The sequence below is a fragment of the Drosophila innubila genome, chromosome X (assembly GCF_004354385.1).
Source record: "Drosophila innubila isolate TH190305 chromosome X, UK_Dinn_1.0, whole genome shotgun sequence".
In the NCBI taxonomy this organism is placed as follows: Eukaryota; Metazoa; Arthropoda; class Insecta; order Diptera; family Drosophilidae; genus Drosophila; species Drosophila innubila.
The window spans coordinates 34347842-34370470 of record NC_047626.1 but is presented as its reverse complement, the minus strand read 5'-3'; positions in this window follow the sequence as shown (position 1 = coordinate 34370470).

The following is a 22629-nucleotide window of genomic DNA, read 5'->3' as shown; positions in this document are numbered from 1 at the left end:
TGTGTAATAACCATAAGTTCTTCTTAAGCTGCCATAGGATTGATAGATCGAAAATAATTATTTAGTAGGATAAACTTTAGGATTTTTGATATTTCTCATTCAATCTGACACAATATTCTTCTGGGCTGGTATTGTACATCCTGACCAAATCTGATTAAAATAGGTTCACTATATCATATAGTTGCCATTGGAACGATCGGTCGAAAATCAAGTTTTATTTTGAACAACTTTTTTGTTTTTTGAGATATCGCAACCAATTTGTTAGAATATACAAAAAAGTTGGTTATATACTTTTTGACTAAATTTAATTCAAATCGGTTCACTATATCTTATGGCTGTTATGGGAACGATCGGTCGAAAAATACGTTTAAATACGAAAAACTGTTTGTTTTTTTTTTGATATCTTAGCCACTTTTAACAATAATGCATTTAAGCCAGTTGTATACATCCTGATCAAATTTTGTTTAAATCGGTTCACTATATCCTATAGCTGTCATGAAACGATCGGTAAAAAATCAAGCTTTAGTACAAAAAACTTTTTTGTATTTCAAGATATTTCCCGACACTGTGTACAAAGTTATTTTTATGTACCAAGGAGCTCAAGGAGAGCGTATGTTGCAGAATTTAATTTTTTTTAAAATTATTTATTTTGTTTTAAATTGATATATTTAATGAAATATCGTTCGTCACAAAATTGGATATCAGAAGTTTTGGGGCATGTAAAGAATTTCGTCACTAGATTTTAACATCGTAAAGACGTTTTTTGGAAGAATTTTTTAAATTCTTTTTTTCTTGTTTTATTTATCATATCAGTTTAAAATGTAAAGATATTTTCATAATTTTAATTTAACTTATGTAAACTGTTGTTTAAAATTATTTTTATATATATTGAAATAAATGGCGGGTATCCCATAGTCGAGATTTCGACTATAGTCTATCCGTCTACTTTTTTTTTGTCTGGATCTCAAAAATATTTAATTTTTTTACCCAGTGTAATATACACTTTACCGTAGGCCATGGATATGTGTACCTGTAATCCTTCGAGACACAATGCTGGCAAACAGTAAGTTACTTAAATTTTGGTTTAAGCTCATGTACGGTCAATATTTGAACTACACCTTGTAATATCCGTGTAAGGTATGTGCGCTGACTGACAACTGGACAACGGCGTGGCATACGCCAAGAAGGACGAACTGATGGACTAAGAGGGAATGCGGCCACTAAAAGGCAGCCAATTTATCTACAGTTCATTGGAGCTTGAAACGCTTAGGATGAAGGTGGACACAATGGGGGTTGGAAAGCTGGGCAGAAAACAAGAGATACAGAAATAGCAATACCAGCAGCAGTCAGTGCTCTAAACATGACTTATGACCGCTACGTGATGCAACATAAAAATGCCATTACATAGTGCGTGTTGCCAATGGAGCCCCCGTACAGCATAACGTATGAGTGTTGCACGTTTTACTTGCTTTGAACGACGCGTCGTTCGTCACAGCGCTTGCAACTGACAGAATAGCAACCAGTCTTGCACCCCTGACTACCACTTCTTAATGCTCAGCTTAATTTCTCTTCTGTCTGTGAGCTTGATGTTGTTTACCTTGACGCTTTGCTCTGTTTCCGATGCCAGTCGCTTGGGTGTCATTTAAACTACACTCGATTTAACTAGCGTGATTGCTGCGTATTGTTTGCGTTATTATTAAAACTTAATTTGTTGTCTATTAAATGATTCCTTTTTACCTTAGTAGCCCAAAAAATGAATACAAGAGTAATTAGATTCATGAAAATTCATGGTCGCCATTTTGTACATTTTTATCTTCGAGGCTATAGGAGTGAAAACTCTTAGGATGTTGACTTAGATCAAACTTGATTTAGAAGATTTGTACTATATTTTACATCTTTGACAACGTTTTTTTTATATGATCGGAGCTTAAATTTCTCACAAACTGAATTACAAAATATCATTGGACACTTAAAAGACCAAATTAAAATAAAACTAGTTGGACGGAGCAACAGTCGAGCATTCTCGACTGTTGGAGACCCCGTACTAACTATAGAAAAAGATAAGACTGCTAAAAATTCAAAAATATTCTGCACACTTGACGCTCTTGCAGAGCAGTGTATTACTTTTTCGACTACTTATTTCAATGGCAGCTATATGATATAGTGAACCGATTTAAACTGGTAAGGATGTATAAAACAAACTTAAAAGCATATTCTGTCAGTTTGTTTACGATATCTCATAAAACAAAAAGTTGTTCATACTAAGACTTGATTTTCGCCCGATCGGTCCTATAACAGCTATATGATACAGGGGTCCGATTTGAACAAACTTTGGTCAGGCTATATAAAACCAAGTTAAATTCATATTGTATAAGTTTGGTTAAGATTTCTCGAAAATCAAAAAAGGTTTTCATACTCAGACTTAATTTTCGTCAGATCGGTCCTATGACAGCTATATGATATATTGGTCCGGCTTGAAACAACTTCGATAAGGATGTATAAGACTAACTTAAATGCATATTGTATCAGTTTGGTTACAATATCTCAAAAAACAAAAAAGTTTTTCATACTAAGACTTGATTTTCGCCAGATCGGTCCTATGACAGCTATATGATATAGTGGTCCGATTAAAAACAACTTAAGTAGGGATGTATAAGACTAACTTAAATTCATATTTTTTAAGTTTGGTTATGATATCTCACAAAACAAAAAAAGGTTTTTTCTAACTAAGACTTGATTTTCGCCCGATCGTCCGATTTGAACCAACTTTGGTCAGAATATATATAAATCCAAGTCAAATGCATATTGTATTAGTTTGGTTAACATTTATCAGGATGTATAAAACTAACTTAAATGCATATTCTATTAATTTGGTTAAAGTATCTTAGTAAACAAAAAAAATGGTTAGGACTCAACCTTTTAATCGGTATATAACTCGATCTTATGCCCCACATCCTTCTTTATGTTCTATTTGTTACAACAAATACAATAAGCCGTGTACTTTACAAGTAATGAATATAAATATAGATTACAATGGTGTCCCGTTAATAATGGGCAACCCCTGTCACGCCTTCTCGTACAGACTAGCAAATACATATACTAACATGCATTTATCGAGGTCTTTCTCGAAAGCTGTGAAATAAATTCACGGGTTTTTCAAGTCGCATAAATAAAGTTTAAAATTACCGAGAACAATATAGTCGAGTCTTCGCCTATAAGATACCCGTCACTGTATTATAATATATACTAATTAAATAAATAAACTTTAAACTTCAACTTCGTATATACACATTTTTATATACATTTAGGCCCTATTGATAAATTTTGTCTGCAACACATCCTTCTTCCTGTTTTTTATGTATACTGCACCAAATACAATATTCCCTCGCTCTCTACGAGTAATGGGTATTATAAATATAACAAGAAGTTGTAGATGGTGCTGCAACAACAACAGGGCGTACCACAAACTCCACAGGCAAAGGCTTTCGTGACACTCCTCCAAAACAAACGTCATTTAAAAGTTATTTCAACGTTAGTCGGTATTTATGAAAAAGTTGCTGCCGGGTACACAAAGTACGTGTATGTCCGCCCTGCCCTACGCTAGTGTTTAAGCAAACTTCGCACTTGCATACATAAAAGCACACTCGCGCCACACACATTTACACTCTCACATACGCCTGGACACGCACCCAAAAATTAACAAAACACTACGTGATTATTACTGCAAACGCAAGGATTTTCCGGAGCACCAAAAGAAACAACCGCCACACAGAAAAAGGTGACTCCAGAACTTACAACAGGATCTTATTTGTTAGTTTTGTTTTTGTTTGCCAAGCATTTCGAGCGATCCAATGAGACCCAAGCAGTCTGACCTACTTGTGAGTATATATGGTATTTATGTATGTGGACATTGACTGCTTGTTAAAATATGTATTTAGAAAGTATGTACATTTTTATGCCCCGCATAAAAAACAACGATATCAACAGACGCAACGTTTTACTCACCTTGTAAGTAATTTAAAAATATTTAAATTTTTATATATCCTGAACAAAAGTTGGTTTAAATTAGGTTTTAGTATGAAAAACTTTTTTGTTTAATGAAATGTTTTAGCCAGTTCATAGAATATGTATTTAAGTTAGTTTTATATATCCTGACCAAAGTTGGTTCAAATCGGACCACTACATCATATATCTGTCATAGGACCGATCGGTCCAATATTAAGTGTTAGCATGAAACACTTTTTTGTTTTACGAGATATCGTAACCAAACTAATAGAATATGCATTTAAGTTAGACTTATAGATCCTGACCGAAGTTGGTTCTAATCGAACCACTATGTTATATAGCTGTCAAAGGACGGATCGGTCCAATATTAAGTCTTAGTATGAAAATCTATTTTTTTAATAGTAAGTACGGGATCTCCGATTGTAGAGTATGCTCGGCTTTAGCAACGTGAGCGGGGCGGAGCCCCAAAGTTTTCTTTATAATTAAAGAAAATTTTTTTTTAAATATAAAAGAAATTCAACAACTAAATTTATATATTTTAATATCTGATAAAGTTACAATGTCAAAAGCAAAAGCAATTTCAAAAATTTCTGATATCCCACAAAAAAAACCTCTACACGAGGTAAAAGTCTAGTGACGAAAGCAATTTCTAGCCCCAAAATTTCTGATATCCAATTTTGTGAAGAACAAAATTCAGTTTAATCTAAAAATATTAAATAAAAATATAACCCAAAAGGGTTTTATTTAAGAATAAATGCTCTTCATTGTTTCAAAGAGAAATGCCAACTCCCAATAATCGTAATTTAACCAATACAGAAATAGACTATCATTTACTTAAACTAGAAAAAATCCTGTTAACCGCCATCAGTGAAAGCGTGCCCGAACACACGTCCAATAGATGCTCTCACAAAGAATAGCGTTATCAAAAAACTACAGAAAGAAAAGAGCAAAATGCTAACACTTATAAAAAAACACAATAGACTTGATCAGATTGTTCCTCTATCTACTCTACAATTAGCCAAAACAAAATTAAAACTTATTAAGAAACTTATACAAGAAAATATAAAACAGCATTATAACAAGTTAGTGGAATCCAAACTACTTAACCTCACTCCCTCCGATCCATTCAAATTTACAACAATAAAAAAATGTTTCCTTAAAAGAAGTAACTACACTCTAGATTACATAACCATCCCAGATACCACTGATTTTATTAATCTCCTTTAAAATGCTGATATACACGCAAATGATCTGGATAAGGACCTAATTACAAACAACTCTATACTACTGTACTTACTCAACCCTTCATGCCATGAACCTGTTAACATCTGAAATTAACTGGAATTGGAACAAAAAGCATGTTGTTGGCGCTTGCTTTATTGACCTAGAAAAAGCATTTGACACGGTCTGGATTAAAGGACTAATTGCAAAGCTAATAAGTGATCTCATCTCGCAAGTTCGTGGTTCATATAAATGGCTCGACAAGTACCTCTGAGTTTCTTGTAATCAATGGTCTACAGCAGGGCACTGTAAATGCACCAGCTTTATTTAACCTTTTTATCCACGACCTAATTTTGAAAATCGATAATATTATAGCTTATGCTGATGATATCGTTATTTATAATGCAGACAGCTCAATAGCCGGTATTAACAGAAACCTACAAAAAAGTTTTAACACTTTAGAAGAATTTGCTTTGAATTGGCATCTCAAGATAAATATTAACAAATGCGAAAGTTTCCTCTTTCGTCCCCCAGTCATTAAATGCAATCACAATGTCAGGAAAAACTGGAGAAGATTCAAAATTTTCTCCAACCTTTCCAACGTTCCCATACCCCTTGCTGAGGAGGTCAAATACTTGGGATTACATTTCGATAAATTCCTGTACTTCAATGACCACATAAATTTGCAAATTTCCAAGACGATGGCTACCTATCAGATTTACAAAAAAGCTCTAAGATCTTAAATAACAAAGTCAAAATCCTATTATACTAATCAGTCATTAGACCAATAATTATATATGGTTGCCCAATCTGGTTCTTAATCTCCCCGTCATACATGGAGAGATTAAGACTATTGAAAAGAAGGATTCTTAGAGCCGGCATTTCATTGTACAGGACCCCAAATAGTAATTTTTTAAAATTCTATTCCAACAACAAACTTTACAATGCAGCAAATATCATAAGGATAGATAACCACATCAAAAACCTAATCAGAAGGCATATTTACCGATGCCTAGATAATCAAAATAACCTAATTAAAGCCCCATTCTATACAAGCGATCTCTACTTCGAACGAGCAATTAATAACGGATATGTGCCCCCCCGAATCATTTCTCCATTTGGATAAAAGAGGTTTCATTCAAGACCTCATTGGCACTCCAATTATATACCACACTTTGAGGAGAGCCAATAAGAAATTGATACAATCAAATACATTGGCTGTAGAAAATAAAAGATTTGATACCTCGATCTTAAACAGAGATCAAAAAGCTCAAATAGCAACAAGAAAGAGTTTCTGGTGGCTCGATAATGATGATGTTCGGTCTCAGAATGAATAGCCCTGTCCCTCTTTCCTGTCCCAACCCTTTTTCTCGCTTTTTTTTTTCTCTTTTTCTAATTTTTATCTTAAAATTTCAATTACTACCGATGCAAATTTTTTGTTAACTTTTTTCTTGCGATTTAATTTCTCGCCACTATACTTAGTTATTAAGTAATAATTAAACCTTCTTTTTGAAAAGAAAGATTTCACATAAGATTAATTAATGCCCAAAAGCTCGATCAGAGACAAGCATAAGATTAAAAATGAATTGTCCTTCTATTTACTAAGTCAAACATCCAATTATAATAAATAAAAAAAAAAAAAGAAATGTTTGTTCTACGACTTTATCAATTTCCCGCTGGCTTAGCGGGAAAACGCTAAGTTCCGGTAAAATTTAACAGTTTCCAGACCATAGAAGCTACAGTTATGTATCAGTTATATATCATTGGAAAGGTGTGTTTGAGGACTTTTCTGCGTACCTTAAAACTTTTTTTTTAAGTATTCAGGTAACATTTTACAGGTGATATAATGTTTTTAAGCTTACATTTTGGCGATTTCTGAAAAAACGGCTCTAACGATTTCTGTAAAATTTTATAACGTTGTAATACGTACAATTTGGTATTTTTGGTATTAGAAACATAAATTTTGGTTGAGGGGTTTGGAAGATATTACCTGTTAAGTGAATAAATACATTTTTCTATCGGTCGAAAATCATGTTTTAGTAAGAAAAACTTTTTGGTTTTTAGAGAAATCTTAACCAAACTGATACAATATGCATTTGGCTTGGTTTTATATATCCTGACCAAAGTTGGTTTGAAATCAGACTACTATATCATATAGCTGTCATAGGACCGATCGGGTCAAAATTAGGTTTTAGTATGAAAAACTTGTTTGTTTAGTGAGACATTTTAAACAAATTAATAGCATATGCATTTAAGTCAGTTTTAATAATCCTGACCGAAGTTAGTTCTTATCGGACCACTATATCATACAGCGAATCGGTCCAATATTAAGTCTTAGTATGAAAAACTTTTTTTTTACATATTATAACCCATAGTATGCTAGACTGTAGCAACGCGAGCAAAGCGAGCAGGGGCAGAGCCCTCTAGTTTTTCTTTATAATTAAAGAACCATTTTTTCTCAATAGAAATACGTTGAACAACTAAATTTATATATTATATTTTACTTTTTGCCTGCATTAATGATATAGTTACAATGTCAAAAGCAAAAGCAATTGCAAAAATTTCTGATATCCCACAAAAAAAACCTCTACACGAGGTAAAAGTCTATCCATTTTTGTGACGAACAAAATTCAGTTTAATCTTAAAATTTTAAATAAAAATATAAATTAATAAAAAAAAAAGCGAAATTGGCATTCGGCACTGCGCAAAAAGTAATTTTTATGTACAAAGTAGCTCACCCTTTTTGCTCACAGTGCACAATATATATTTTTATTTTAAATATCAGAAATTTTGGGGCTAGAAATTGCTTTCGTCACTAGACTTTTACCTCGTGTAGAGGTTTTTTTTTTGGGATAATGAGTTTACAGCATTTTTTTTTGTTGTGAAATATATGCACAGAATGTAGCAAATATGATTTTTCATTTTTGGCGACTTTAATGCTGGTTTTGCTTATCGTTGTTATTATTTATTATATTTTCGTTTTATGCTTGCAACAAACTAATACGAGAATAGAAGTAGAGATAAAGCAAGCATCAACAAACGGTAAATTTTTGAGTTTCTTTCACCTGATATTTTCTGTGTCCCGTTTGCGAGTCCAAAATTTAGCTTTTTTCAGTACTGCTCATAGTTCAAAATTAATATTTAAAGAAAGTTAATTGCGCAAAACTTATTAAGAAAAAAATTTGTTTGCGTTTGCACTTGAAAAGGTTTCATTTAAATCAAACGTTTGTCGCGTTCACCATCGTAAGTTCGACATATTAGAACAAAATAGTATTGTTTTTCATATTTGCTTACTTTTTATGCAGATAAGAAATACAAAAGGCAATAACAAGAGGCTTCTGGAAAGTAAGCGGTAGAAAGATCGTCTAAAGCAAAACAATTACAGGAATATTCTCAAGAAGTCGCACTTAAACCTTTTAGCTGTAAAAAGCAGAGATCCCAAATAATGATTATTTTAGTTTTTATACCCTGAGCCCATTGAAAATTTGCAAAAAAGGGTATAATGTGTTTGGTAGAATGTATATAACAGGCAGAAGGGGCGTGGCAGACCCCCCAAAGTATATATATTCTTGATCAGGATCAACAGCCGAGTTGATTGAGCCATGTCCGTCTGAACGCGTCGATTTCAGAGACAGAGATTCTTCTTTTTCTGACAATGCGGGCTTAAATAGCTTAAATGAAATAAACTAGTTGTGTTTTGCTGCAACGCATATCAAATTTATTTTATTTTTTTCTTTTAGTATTAAAGAAAAGTTACAATGTCAAAAGCAAAAGAAATTGTAAAAATTTCTGATAACACAACAAAAAAATCTCTTAAAGTCTGGTGACGTAAGCAAATTCCAGCCCCAAAATTTCTGATATCAAATTTTGTGACGAACAAAATAAAGTTTAATATAAAAATTTTACATAAAAATATAAATTAATAAAAACTAGTGGGCGGTTACAGTCGAGCAACCTCGACAGTAGGATACCCTGTGCCCAGGTACTCTGTACAGAAAGTTAATTTTCGACCGATTGTTCCTATGACAGCTATATGATATATGGAACCGATTTGAAATCTGGTCAGAATGTACAAAACCAACATAAATGCATATTCTATTAACTTTTTCATACTAAAACTTGATTTTCTACCGATCAGTCCAGCTATAGGATATAGTGGACCGATTTAAACGAACTTCGGTCAGGATGTACAAAATTAAGTTAAATGCATATATTATCAGTTTCGTTAAGATATCTCAAAAAACAAAAAACAATGGGCTCAGGGTTGATTTAAATTCAAATAGATAAGTCGCAAATCGTAATCGTAATCGCTCGGAATCGATGAAGACTCTACATTTCAAAAGAAACCCATAAACTACATGTTTAGTCTGTATAAATTCTAGCAGCACAAATTATATATTAACACAAATATATTTTAATTTAATTGTATGTCCATAAATTATACATCAACATTTTCTTTACATGATAACGATAAAATTTTTGTTAATCCCTCGATTTTTAGTAGGTAGCCAAAAAAAAAGGTTTCCTATTTATGCTGGGTACCCAAAAAAATGGGTACTAGCTCGTACTCTCTTTGTGCGCTTACTTTGCGCGCGTCTTGCATATAAACGTATATATGCTGTCTTGCTCGCGCGCTCAATTTGCCATGCAAGTGTAACTATTGAATTAAGACTATTTCCGAAATATTTTTTCTATTTATAGGTCAATCGCTTTGCAATTTTCAGGGTCGTTTAATAGGCTTACTTCTCAACTGATTGTTCAGTTAGGAAGTGCTACCTTACAAATTGCGACTGTAAATACTTTAGAGAAAATTGTGGGCGAAGGGGGCGGGGCATCCAAAATTGGAAACAAACTTGATCTGTGTATGGTGTCCAGGAACCGACATATCAAGCTTGAAGTCTCTAGCTCTTATGGTCTCTGAAATCGACGCGTTCAAACAGACGGACGGAAGGACAGACAGACGGACATGGCTTAATCGACTCAGCTGTTGAACCTGATCAAGAATATATATACTTTGGGGGGTATGCCACGCCCCTTTCTGCCTGTTACATACATTCTGCCAAACACATTATACCCTTTTTTGCCCATTTTCAAAAAAAATTTGATATTTGAATGAGCGTCTTTATGGCATATGATATAGTAGTTTTATAAAGAAACTCGAAAAAAAAACTTGCACAAGACTATTCGGGTTAACTCAAAAATCGTGTTTTTTTTTAGCTTTGACCTGTCTAGAAATAAGTGAGCGATATGTCGAAACAGGCTGGATTTAAGTAACATATGATTTCAACAGTCAAAAATAATTACATGCAAGCCTCTGCAAGAGTACCAAATATTCGGAGTGCCGAAGCTAATCTTCCTTTCATGTTTTGTTGTTGTTTATTGTGACACATTGGTGAATCCCAACATCGCAGTTTAAATGCGCAAGAATGTCCTTCTTTGACTTGTTTCCGACTGCGTGGCGAGCCGAAACTGCTGTTACTGCATGCTGCTTCATCCTTTTAAACGACCACATCCCACCACCATTGCACTATCCATTCAATTTCCATCCAAACATCCCATCATCCCAACTATCGCTGATGTTCCTACTGCTGGTCAGACCGTAGAGAACGAAAATTTCCAATCAAATTCAGACAGCGTGAAACCAGAAATTCACAACAACTCTTTGATGCAGTCATCATAGTCGTACTCCGGCTTTGCCTTTAACCTTTACTGCAAGACTCCTACGAATCTCTATATCCATTTCCCCCTTTCAAACTACCGCCTGTTCGATGCTAACTTGAAAAGTTTCAAGTGCATTAGAGCAAGTAAAACAACAAACAATTATGTTGAGTTTGGCACTCTAAAATGCTGCACTGAAAAATTTCCTATTGTGTCGTATACCTACATAAATCCACTCAGGGCCGGTTTTCAATGTTTCCTTACATTTTATCAAAGAGATCATTTCAAATTTCACATTAATTTTTATACATTTTACGTCAAAATATCTCTGATATAGTTATCAAACCTCTTAACTAGACATTGAAAAACCGACCATCAGAGGTGTTAAACTTCACATCACATAACAAAAAAATTTTTAAGCTTAGTGCTTGGAAGGCTTTGAGTATATATTTCATCTGTGGGACTATTCATAAAAGATACACTCAGAAAAAAAATGCCATCCTAAAATTAAGTAGAACCGCACTTGAATTTATTCCGTTTTGTACTTTAAATTTTAAGATTCCTGTGTACTAAAAATCTTAAATTAAGTATAAATCGATCTTAATTTTAAATTTTTTACTGACAGTTATGTGATTTAATAGTCAGATTTCAACCAAACTCAGTCAGAATATATTAGACCATGCCAAAAGTATAATCTGTGGGTTTGGTTGAGATTTCTTAGAAAACAATAGAGTTTTGAATACTAAACAACTGTCTTAAAAATTTAAGATTGCTGTGTACTAAATTCTTAAATCAAGTATGAAACGATATTGAATTTAAATTTCGGCTAGAATATATAGGAAAATGTCAACAATATATTCTCTGAGTTTGGTTGAGATATCTCAAAAAACAACAAAGTTATTCTCAGTCAACATTAGTTTCATACACGCACGCAGTCGTTCGCCGACTCCTCGCAAACAAAAGTATGGCGACGGTGCGCCGCGGTGTTGTTGCTGATGGTAGGCGCAGTCAGAAAACGAAATAAAACGTTATGCATATATACATACATACATGTGTATGTATGTGTGTATGTACTTTGTAAGCAATTAACAATTTTGAACTTTTATTTTATCCAAGCCTGCTATATTACCCATTTTTAAATTTGTTCTACTGTAATACATTTACAATCTAAATTAATAATATATTTTAGCATATTTTAAATTTTATATAAATAAATATAGGATTAACATAATTGGGTGGTGCTAATTTTCATTGAACAATTAAGAACAACAGTCCGACAAGGGTTAAATAGTTATTTTCGGCATTCGTTGTGTCTCTTTTTCTGGACAGCTGACGCGTGTGTTTCTTGCGTTCGAGCTAGAGTTGGTCACGGGCCACTTTTTATTGCCGTGACCAATTATAACATTGCGTAACACTGCTTGCGCATGCGATTTCATGTCGGATATCGAAATTATTGCGACTCGTGCGTGATCGCTTCTGCACAGTTACCATCACTAACTGGAGCTCTCGCTTTGTTCTATTTGCGATCTTTGAATTTGGCTGCTGCAATTATTTGAATTCGCGCATCGGTTAAGACAACATCTTGGGATGAGTGAAAGTTAACTAATAATTTGTGAGACGCTAACAGACGATTTTCGTCTAGAAGATTTCTTGCGTAAATTAAAAATTTAAAGTGCTTTACAATATTTAAAAGGTAAGTGAAGCATGCATATGTATGTGTGTATATTAACAATAGAGACTTGTGCATTATGTAAAGTATGTATCAGAGAACTGCAACGGGTATGAAATGTTCGATCATACTCGAACATTGACTCGAGCTCGCTATGATTTTTTCGCTTTGGTTAAGCAACAGGAGCGGACCGTTCGAACTGAGCGCTCGGTTCGAACGCTCAGTTCGAACACATTGCCCGTTTGTGTTCATGACCGCTTGTGTTCGTTTGTTCTTGTTCAATCACGAGTATTAATCGAACCGGCAGACTGACTTGATTTGATGCTTACTCATTTTGTTCAAACGATCAGATCGGTAATGGTACACGAGGCTCGAGCCGGTTTTGGGTATTCAAACGGGTATGGGTACGGGTATGCGAACTAGTGTCGGCTTTTGGGTATGCAATCGGGTATGGGTATGAGCATGGGTATCGGTTTTGGGTATATAAATGGGTATGGGTATGCGTATGGCTGTGCGCATGGCAAGTTAACACGAGCAACAAAGTTACAGTCAACGGCAACAAAGTTGCAGTCAATGGCAACAAAGTTGTAGCTGACGGCAACGCTGGACCGGATGCGGAGTACGCAACGGTCAGCACAATCTTGGAGTTGAACGGTCGACGGTACCCGTTGACGTCGCACACGCGCCCTGAGTGACCAACGAAGAACGGTCACGAAGCGCTGACGCTGCATTCGACTAGGAACCGAGTCGATACAGCAGAGTCTTGAAGTCAACGGTCTCTGGAGCTGACATCCGATACCCTTGTAGCGCACTGCAAGTGATCAGCGATGGACGGTCACGAGGCGCTGACACTGCAATCTGCCGGGAGCGCTGCCGATACGATGAAACCTTGAGGGATAACTTAAGTCTAGATATACTTTAGTTTTAATTTGGATCTACAACGGCCCTCACGGGTGTTGCTATTAAACTCACAGCTAATAAAGCCCTCACGGGTTATAATCTATTGCCTTTAACATTGACATAAATACATTATATTTATAAAGAACTTATAAATAAATTAATTATATCGTAAACAGAGTCTGGTTAATTGGAGCCCAGCATATAAAAGTACCCGCGAAGAAAATCAGAAGATTTTCAAATCTAACGAAATATATTGGTAGAAAGCAAACGCGCTACAAAAAACTTAACATATGTTCGGCTTTTAATTTTTTTTCCGTTCCTTTTGATGTGAAACAAATAATAAAACAAAAAAAATCATAATTTAACAAAAATCCAAAAACCACAAAAATAAAATAGAGCAGTTTACAATAATAATAAAATAGCAATACACTGTGAAATTTCTCTAGTGAAAACACACATACGCAATACCGAACACGAAAATATTTTTTTTTCACTCACGTGAAGTGAAAAAAAATCCAAGACAGTTTTAACTGCAAAAAAAAAAAAATTTTCCGTACACTGGGAAATTTTATTTTGTGAAGTTTAAAAATAAAAAATTGTAAAGAACCATACACTGCTTAAGTCTTTGTTGTGTCGTAACTACAATACGCTTTAAAAATATATAATTATTTCCTCGTGAAGTAAAAAAAAAACATAAAAAATATAAGAAAATATCTTACATCAAAAATCTTAGTTGTATGAAAAAACGCAATAACGCAGCAAACCGAGGAAACCACATAAACGAAACCACAACAAGCGACCGTGCCGTGCAGTTAGGAACAATTAGAAGAAACAATAAAAGGAAAAAACCAAGTAAGTTCATTATTAATTTTAAAAAAATTAATGAAGAAAAAATATTACTCAAAGTAAATACTATTCGCTACAATTTTGAGTCGTGTTGCTTGAGTTTTGGTTGGTCTGATTGGAACAAACATAAGCAATTAATCAAATATATAAAATACCAATCGTGTTCTTTATCCTTGTTTCTGCCAAGACTTAGGACGTATATGAAAATATTTATATGAGTAGTGACGAGGATCTTATTCCAAGCTTCAAGGAGAAATTGACTGTTACAGCAAGAACACAGACAAACAACTCGGATAGTTACAGAGAAAGGGCAGTCTCATTAAGTAAGCCCCAGTTACCACAGTTGCCCCAGTCAAACGGTTATAATATGGCGCTGACCCCAGAAATACTTTCGGGCATGGAAGCCGCCTTAAATGCGGCCTTGGTGCAACAAAAGGCAGAATTTAGAGCAGAATTAGATGCTCTTAGGAGTGAAAGGACAGAAAATACGATAGGCAATTCTGAAGAAGATTTTCAAGTCGTGCTCATTACGGGGGATGTCAGATGTGACGAGCCCCTAGACGCGATAAAATCAGTACCGGAATTTGACGGCAATCAGGCAAATTACGTCTCTTGGCGACAGGCCGCCCAAGCAGCGTATAGGTTGTTTGAACCATACGTTGGAAGTAGCAGGCACTATCAAGCAGTACTAATTATCAGAAACAAAATAAAGGGAGATGCTGATGCAACGCTTGCATCACACAATACGGCGTTGAATTTAAGAGCTATTATAGCAAGGTTAGACGACACATACGCCGACAAGACACCAATACAGGTGTTAACTCAGGAACTCAATTTCCTGAGGCAAGCGGAACTTACTCTCACTCAGTACTACAACAACATACAACAGAAGCTCACGCTTCTGACAAATAAGACAATTATGACCCAAGATGCTGCATCGGCCACTATCTTGAACAAAAAAATCAGAGAAGACGCTCTGCATGTTTTCATCTCGGGACTTAAAAAATCCCTGAGAACTGCGGTTTTCCCCGCACAACCTCGCGATTTACAATCAGCTCTAGCCTTAGCACCAGAGGCTGAAGCTAGTAATGAATGGGGCGTATTCGCGGCAAGTTTTGCCAAACACTCGGAAGACAGTTCGCAGAAACCAATAAGCCAGAGAAGCTCATCCTGGCGAAACGGTCCCCAACAAAGCGGTACCCAAGCCCAGGGGGTTCAAGAAAAGAACCCTCAATTTGCCAAACCTCAGAACCAAGACCAGGCGAACACAAGTTCGTCCAGTGGCAGACAATGCTTTGCACAGGCTTCAGGTTTCTAGAGCCTTCCTGCCCCAGAACCAATGAACGTTGATTCGTCCTCGCGTTTCAGTCAAAACACAAAGTTTCAACAGAACAGACCCAATGCTTTTGGAGGTAACTCCAAAAAATGCCAGAAACTGAATTTAACCTCTCAGGAGCCAACAAACGACCAAGAATACGAATCTACTGCCCAAGTCGCAGTCGAGGTCATGAACGATGACCTCTCAGACGCAGAAAGCTGCAATTTTTTAGGAGTCACTCCCTGCTACCATTCATCACAACAACAGTAGCGGGGCGCGGAGTTAAATTGCTTCTGGATACAGGAGCCTCGAAAAATTATATTAAACCCCTTCCGGAGCTTCATCACATAGTGCCCGTAGAAACCCCTTTTAATGTAAAATCTTTTCACGGTAGCACTCAGATTAAAGAGAAATGCCTCATCCACCTAACACCAAACAAACACTTTTTGATCTTAGGTCGTTCTTAGGCCTCTCGAGCTATTACCGTTGCTTTATAAAAGACTATGCCTAAATCGCCAAGCCCCTTACGGACGCTCTAAAAGGTGAAAACGGTAAGATAAGCAAGAATCATTCGAGAAAAGTGGAAATACAACTCAGCCAGAGACAACAACAGACTTTTTCTAAGCTTAAATATATATTTCCGGCTATGGCCTAGGGGCTGTACTGTCTCAGAATGGTCGACCCATTACAATGATCTCTCGTACGCTACATGATCCTGCAATGAATTTTGCAACTAACGAGAGAGAACTTTTGGCTATTGTGTGGGCCCTGAAAAAACTAAGAAATTACCTTAATGGGGTTAAAAATTTAAATATCTTCACCGATCATCAACCGCTTACCTTTGCAGTGCCGGATAAAAATCCTAACGCCAAAATAAAGCGCTGGAAAAACTTTATCGAGGAACATGGCGCGAACGTAATCTATAAACATGGGAAAGAAAACTTTGTTGCTGACGCTCTATCGCGTCAACGCATAAACACAATAGAAGAAATCCCTGATTCAGACGTAGCCACCTGTCACAAAGAGGTGTCCCTTACGCACACAATAGAGACAATAGACAAACCGGTTAACTGTTTCCGAAATCAAATCATTCTAGAGGAAGCAGAGACCCCGAGTATAAAGCACTTCATCTTATTCAAAGAAAAAGGCAGACATGTAATAAAATTTTCCAATCGTAACACACTATTTCAAACTGCTAGATGTGGTAAAAGCCGATGTAGTCAATGCAATTCATTGCGAGTTACCAACTCTAGCGTTCATTCAACATAATTTAATCAAAGCTTTTCCTTCAACAACTTTCAAGCATTGTAAATTCTTTGCAAACGACATTACCGACCCTTCTGAGCAAAGAGAGATTATGACAATAGAACATAATCGCGCCCATAAAACAAGTCCTAAGGAACTATTTCTTCCCAAAAATGAATTGTTTGGCTACGCAGGTAGCACAAAACTGCAGAGCTTGTTCGATGGCAAAGTACAATCGTCATCCAACAAGACAGGCACTCGGACAGACCCCTATTTCAGCATACGCTGGGGAAATACTTCACATCGATGTATTTTCAACGGACAGGAAATTTTTTCTCACTTGTATCGACAAGTTCTCAAAATTCGCCATAGTACAACCAATAGAATCTCGGGCAATAGTAGATATAAAAGCTCTAGTATTACAGCAACCTTTTCACAAAAGTAAGTTAGAACTTCTTCTAATGGCAACAATAAAATATGATCGGAAAATTCACATAGTAACGAACAAAAGCCCCATCGAAATAATACACTTCGCTTCTGTCGAATTCGAAAAAAATATAACGGATAGAATCCTTAGAGCCCAGGAAAAAACTTTACAACAGGTAAATAATGACAGAGAATATAAGACATATCATATAGGATACAAAGTCTGGGTAAAACAAAATAAACGCCTAGGAAACAAGCTCACGCAATTGTGCTCTGAGGAAACTATAGAAGCGGACCTCGGGACGACCGTCATTATTATGGGGAGGGTGGTCCACAAGGACAACATTCGTTAAGCCGGGAAAAACACCTCTTTTTTTTTTTAACACTTTTTACCCTACTCTAGGCTTACGTTTAGAATTAATTTTATATTTTTTATCTTACACATAGGTTAGGACTTCGGACAGTACTACTGATGACAACCCTAACTCTCGTTACCGCCGTGACTAAACTGAACTCACACGCTCGACATATACCCATAGAGGACGGAGACGTTACAATCTGGGACAAGTTCGGATACATAGGACACACTACTAACATTTCCTCATACGAAGATTACGCGGAAAAGAGCAAGACTGCACTAGACGCTTTTACCATGGACCACATGACTAAGGTACTTAACGCCGACCTCGGACGAATTAACACTCTTATAGCTAAACTGAGGAATCACCATAGACAGGTTCGTAGCTTAAACCTACTAGGTACTGCCCTGAAGGTTGTTGCGGGAACACCGGACTTCGACGATTGAGAACATGTTAAGTTCAGACAGGAACCATTGACAGACGCAGAGAATAGACAGGTAGAAATAAACTCAAAAATTCAAGATCAACTAAGCACAGTAACTGACACACTCAATAGGATTTATAAGTCGGACGAGACAGACAGTAAACATTTATACGAAACGATTCTGGCAGAAAATAGAATAATAATCACGGACTTGGAAAATCTTCTTTTGACACTTACGTTAGCAAAAATTGACCTAACCAGCCCAACTATTCTCAACAACGTCGACATTAAAGACCTGCTTAATGAACATCTCACCAATGTTAGCATAACGAATATATTAGAAGTAGCTAAGGCTTTTCAAAATAATGAATTATTACATTTTTTAATTAAGTTCCCAATCCCTCAGCAAGTTTACAAGAAAATCAATATCTATCCCGTACAAACTAATAAGGTAGTCTTAGATTTTGAAGACGGCAACACGGTCGCTGACTGCGGTACACACACCTTCGCCGTGGGAAACTGCCCTGATGCAGTAAGCACCACTTTCTGCAAGAAGTTTGGAAAAGGAACCTGCGCTCAACAGTTACTATCTGGAGCCACAGCCACATGCGGTACGCACACGGGACACCCAGAGCCCATCACGCTGGTCGACGAGGGTAAAGTGATCGTAAACGACGCCACTATGAACGTCGTGTCCTCCGACGGGAAAGCACAACCAGTCTATGGGACCTACCTCATCTCGTTCACAGACTACTTCTACCTGGACGGGAGTCGAGTTGAACAGCAACCACCTCGGCGTTCTAATAAAATAATCCAGTTATCTCTGCCATGTCACAAATTAACGTGACAGAACATCGAGAAAAACTCAGCCTACCGTTCCTCCACGAACTAAGCATAAGGAATCTCCAACACATTGGCGACCTGAAACACGAACTGTTATCAAAGCCCATCTTCAGCAGTTGCTCCACGGCAATCGCTATTCTTGCCTGTGTCGGACTCATCTGGTTAACTCTACGTCGCCTAAGTCGTCGCCCAACGTCGAGCGGAGCATTGGACCTAGAGGCTCCTGTACCGAGGACGGCCCTCACTTATCCGTGGGAGGAGTTAACAAGAGCAACAAAGTTGAAGTTAACGGCAACAAAATTGCAGTCAATGGCAACAAAGTTGTAGCTGACGGCAACGCTGGACCGGATGCGGAGTACACAACGGTCAGCACATTCTTGGAGTTGAACGGTCGACGGTACCCGTTGACGTCGCACACGCGCCCTGAGTGACCAACGAAGAACGGTCACGAAGCGCTGACGCTGCATTCGACTGGGAACCGAGTCGGTACAGCAGAAGTCAACGGTCACCCGACACCCGATACCCTTGCATGCCCACTGCAAGTGATCAGCGGTGGACGGTCACGAGGCGCTGACACTGCAATCTGCCGGGAGCGCTGCCGATACGACGAAACCTTGAGGGATAACTTAAGTCTAGATATAGTTTAGTTTTAATTTGGATCTACAACGGCCCTCACGGGTGTTGCTATTAAACTCACAACTAATAAAGCCCTCACGGGTTATAATCTATTGTCTTTAACATTGACATAAATACATTATATAAAGAACTTATAAATAAATTAATTATATTGTAAGCAGAGTCTGGTTAATTTACATACGCGTATGTTTTTTTTTTTGTACTCTTGTTAGTTAGTTTGTATTATTATTATTATTATTTGGCAAATTAAATTGTATGACAAAGAAACAATAATTGAAAATATATAAATTATTATACCCGTTACTTAAAAAATAAGTAAAAGGGTATATTGTGTTCGTTCGAATTTATGTAACAGGGAGAAGGAGGCATCTCCGACACTATAAAGTATATATATTCTTGATCAGCATCAATAGCCGAGTCGATATAGCCATGTGTGTCTGTCCGTCTGTCCGTCCGTCCGTCCGTATGAACAAAAGGATCTCAAAGACTAGAAGAGATAGAGAAACCAAACTTTCACTCACAGACTTCTATATACCCCACGCAGATCAAGTTTGTTTCAAATTGAAGCTACGCCCCCCTCCGCCCCCGCAAATAGCGAAAAACCTTTCGCTCGTCTGTTTGAACAAAGGAATCTCAGAGACTATAAGAGATAGCGTAACCAAATTTGACAGACAGATTTCTATATACCTTACGCAGATCAAGTTTGTTTCAAATTTAAACCACGCCCCCCTCCGCCCCGAAAATCGCGAAAAACCACCACACCCACAGTTTTTATGATAATACGTTTTTTGTGAACGTAAACGTTATCTATTAGTATTATCTATTATCCCACTGAATTGCATCAAGATCGGACAAGTATAGCGGCAGTTATGACGATTTAATGTTTTCAAAGTAATTTCTTTAAACAAAAGGATCTCAGAGTCTAAAAGAGATAGAATAACCAAATTTGGCTCGCAGATTTCTCTACACACCACGCAGGTCAAGTTTGTCGTACATTTTTATCACGCCTCCCTCCGACCTCGCAAATCGCGAAATACCACCACACCCACAGTATTTAAGATAATACGTTTTTGTGGGTATTAGAGTTGCAAGTTGCTATTATCTATTATCCTATAAAATCGCAGCAAGATCGGACAAGTAGAACAGCAGTATTAACGTGCCGAAGCTCTTGAAGCAAAATTAGCTCCTTAGAGTATGCAATAGTTTTAATATTGTTAGACAACAAAAATGCATCAAATAATACTCAACTGGTTCTGACGACGCAAATATGACATTCGGCTTGAATCGCTACTCGACTCAACCCAAATGGTACCGATGAATCTTCAATGATGATGGAACTGGCATCTATCGAATCGTATTGAGCATACTCCTTGCATTTATGCAAGTGTAGTATGTTGTTGAGCGTGTCAAGTCACCGGTTACCATATAGAGAGGTCGCTAACCAAGGGGATTGACATTTAGCAAAATTATAAACCAGAAGAAGTTGCTAATTTAAAAATTTTTGAATCGACAACTAAGTAACAACAGCAACACAATATGCCAAGCAAACTTTTCTGTAATTCTTGTGCATAAGAATTCTCAACTGGATTCAGGCAACAAAATAACAAAAATTAATAATAACAAAATCCTTTTTTCTTAAAAAAAAAATTCTTAATAAAATACTTTTATACATATTTAAGTTAAGTAACGGGTATCCTATAGTCGGGATCTCGACTATAACCTTTCCCACTTGTTTTATTTTGAAAATATTAAAAAAAAACCTGTTATTATTAATAAATATTATTTTTGCATTTTAAAATTGAACTTATACTTTATACTTTTTTTGGCCAAGGTGTGAATATTTTAGATTTATTCAATGCACTTTTTGACAAACACACTATTTTGAAATTGCCACACGTCAAAACCCAAAAAGCGGACAACAAAAAGCATGCTGCAAATCGCGCTCTTCTGAGTTTAAAATATAAATCTTATTTTCATTATAAAAATTCAAAATAAGAATAACTTGTCAATTTACAAAAAAATATTATAATTCAATTGTCTATTAAGTCGAGGAGTCAATTTTTAAATTTGATTATTTAATTTGTAATGAAAAATTGACTAGTAATTCTAATTAAGGATTTTTATAAAACGAAACCAATTGAAAGAAAACTTGATACATTTTTGGGAGATTTTCGTGATTTCGTTTTCTGTGGCACCCTTTTTAAAACTTCATATATAACATTTTTTAATTTATATTATTTAAATTAATTTTTTTATAAAAAAAATATATTTCTTTCGCCATTGTTTTTGGACGCTTTTTTGGCTTTAATTTTTACAAACTCAATTATTATTTAAGGTCCCCAATTTTATTATATATATTTAATTATTTAAACGTTATTTACTCATATACATTTGTACGCAGATGCTCAAATAACATACAATAATCTTCAATATATGACATCAGAGGACATTAAAGATGCGATTCCACCACTGGGCATTAGAATTGAGTTTAGAGAAAATTGCTTCAGTGGCGTAAAGAACAGGTAAGAATAATGAATATAATAATACATATATGTACATAAAGTTTGTCAACTGTTTGCAAAATAAAAAAAAAGTTAAAGCTGTTAGTTATGTTATTTATTTAATTTAAGTATATATAGGTGTAAAAATTTAAAAAAAAAAAAAAAAAACTGTGTTCCTTTAATTAAACAATTAACACAAACTTTAACTTTTACATATTGCAAACTATTAGTTTCAAACTGTATTTACTGATACATCTATAAAAATACATATATATAATTTATGTTAATACATTTTTCAGCATCTGCTTGAAAATGAATCCATGTCCGTAGCATCTAAAATGAATTTATGGGAAGATGCAACACATAACATTTTTCCTGGAAAGCAAGTTCTTAATAAGGTAAAGTATATTTAATTAATCACACTAATATTTATAAATCTTCGTTGTTCTGACATCATTTGGTGAATGGCTTAGTTTATTCTTTATTTTTTTACTTACACTAATTTGTTTTGTGTTTATTTTTTGTCAGAGCTTGTTTCATGTTCTTAAAGAATCTTACAAAGGCAGGGTTATTTTGGA